The sequence below is a fragment of the Triticum dicoccoides genome, chromosome 3B (genome assembly GCF_002162155.2).
Source record: "Triticum dicoccoides isolate Atlit2015 ecotype Zavitan chromosome 3B, WEW_v2.0, whole genome shotgun sequence".
Classification (NCBI taxonomy): Eukaryota; Viridiplantae; Streptophyta; class Magnoliopsida; order Poales; family Poaceae; genus Triticum; species Triticum dicoccoides.
Genome location: NC_041385.1, coordinates 281,315,640 through 281,318,398, shown reverse-complemented (window position 1 = coordinate 281,318,398; position 2,759 = coordinate 281,315,640).

Below are 2,759 nucleotides of genomic sequence, written 5' to 3'. Positions count from 1 at the left end.
TCTCTTTCGACCATCAATTTCATTCGTGCGGAGCCTCTTCAGTATTTCGTCAATTGTTTCAACCGTTGAATTCTCTTGTGTTTGAAATTCTTCATCTCTTTATCTTCTTCGGTGGACTCAATTCAAGTTTTTCGGTAGTGATTCTATTCTTTCCCTCAGCTCAAGTGTTTTCCCTGCTCGTTCACCCTCGCCAGTTTATCCTTCTGGAGTGTTCAAGACATCTCAGAAGATTTGTCTGTGTTTGAATTAATTCGAGGTTATAACCTCATTCAAATATTTCAATTGTTCCGGTGCATCATCTATCTTTTCAACAATCCTTTTCAACGGTGTTATCTCTCCAGTGGGCCCTAACCCACAGGTCTTTTCCCAGGATCTTACTTGACTCTTCTAATTCCCCCGGAGTTTTCTCAATTCTTTTCAATTGTGACGTAAGAATGGATCCCATCAGTCACATGCCTTTTCCAAGATCGATTTCAAATCATTTCATTGTTAGCTCAACCTCTTCGCTTTTCATTCTTCCGGAGTATCTCAGTAATTTTGGTGGTGTTTTCCGTCGTCATTTGAAGACCGAAGAAGAGGTTCTCTAAATCTTGCCCGTTCTCTTGAGGACGCGTGGTTCTATGTCTTGTTATCCTCGCAAATTACCCCATTTGTCAGAAATTCTTTTCATCCATCCGGAGTATTTCAGGAGTTGTTTTTCCATTTCTTTTCACCGGAGGCCATCATTCTAGAAGAATTCTTCGTCCTCACATTCCAGCTATCGCTATCCAATTATCCCAGCGTATCTGTCAAGTATTCTTTAATCAGCTTATTATCTCTTCGTTCTTTTACATCGAAATCCCCTCAAGCATATTTGTTCTTCTAATTCTTCCCGGTGATTCATTCTCTTCCATCAGTCATTTCCTAATTCTTACGGTGGTTCGTTCAAGATTCTTTTTCTTTGATTATCATTTTAATCCATTCGTTCATTCGAATCCTACCGGTGGTTCATGAAGACTTTCTCAAGTTTTGTGCTATACCCCCCCCCCCTTAATCCTTTTCAAGAAGAATAAGTAGTATGAAAAATCCATTAATTGTCATCAATTTAATTTGATGAAGGATAAGCATACAATAAATCTTATTCTTATTTCATCCAAGTGATTATCCCTTCCTTCAGATTTTGTTCTTGAGGAATAAATTCTACTTCCAAGTGTTTTCATCTTTTCTTTTCCGGAGTTCAAATTTCCTTGGCCATCTCGTCGGAACTTCCATCTAAATCATCGCAAGGCTCATCTTATTCTTTCTTCCTTCATTCTATCTCATCATCCTTTTGTCACCGGAGTTCTTCATGGTGGTTCTTCATAATCTAATTCATTCTTCAAGTGTTCATCAAGGTTCTTGTTGGAGGAGTTAAAGTATCTTTTCTTCTCACGTCTCGAAGTGCAATTAATTCTCCGTATTCTTTTGAACTGGAGTTTTGCATTTCTTCATTCTTCTCAACTATTTAATCTTTTCCGCTTGTGGTTGGTTATCACCTCATAATTTTGAGATGTTATCCATAAGTCCACAACAATCTTATTCTTTTCGTTGTTGATTTTTCTCAACAACTCCGTTCAATCCTTTCTTCTAAGGTTGCTTTCAATTTCATTCGTGGCACAAGTTGTCATTTTCTTCTCCATTCTTTTCAGTCAACTCTTTCAATTCTTTCCGGAGGTTTTGTGTCATGTCTTCATCAAGTATCATTCCATCCTCTCAAGCTCGTGTTCTATTCCTCCATGTTTCAGCCAGAGTTCTGCCTAAATCCTTTCAGTCTTATTCGTTTCTTATCTCGTTCTAACCGGAGTGGTTCTCGTTCTATCTGGTTTCGTGGGTTTTCGATTCTCGTCATTTTCGTCGTTCCCCTCTTCTTCTCGAGTGCTCTCGATTCCTTGCTTCTTCTCTTGAGTTCTTGTTTCACCTCATCCTTTTTGCCCTTCCGTCTCGGTCCTAAAATCTCGGGACGAGATCTCTTGTTAGTAGAGGAGAGTTGTAACGCCCCGGATACGATGCGCCAGGTGTCCGCCAGTTATTCGCCGTTGTTGCCATGTCATTTGCTTGCGTGTTGCATTTTTCCATGTCATCATGTGCATCTCATTTTGCATACATGTTCGTCTCATGCATCCGAGCATTTTCCCCGTTGTCCATTTTGCAATCCGGCACTCCTATGTCCTCCGGCGTTCCCCTTTTGTCTCTTGTTGTGAGCGGGTGTTAAACATTCTCGGAATGGACCGTGATTTGTCAAGCGGCCTTGGTACACCACCGGTAGACTACCTATCAAGTTTCGTGCCATTTGGAGTCCGTTTGATACCCCAACGGTTAACCGGGTAACCGCAAAGCCCTCTTTTGTGTGCAGCCCAACACCCCTCCAAAGTGGCCCAATAACCCATCCAAACCCGCTCAATGCTCTCTATCGTTCGATCACGATCGCGTGGCCGAAAACCACTCCTCATTTGGACTCTCCTAGCTCCTTCTACCTATATAAACACCTCCCCCTCCGAATTTTCGGGCAAACCCTAGATCAATTCCCCTCTGCGCCGCCGAACGTTTCATCTTCCGCCGCCGGACATGTCGGCCATCGCCCCTCGCCCAATCACCGCCCGCCACGTCAGCGCCGCCGCCTTTCTCTCTCCTCCTCCACCGCGCCAGCCACCGCGGCCCGCCCGGGCCTGGGGCAAGCCCGCCCGAGGCCATCGGGGCCCGATCTTCGCCGCCGCTCGGCCCGAGCCGCCGCCTGCGTCTGC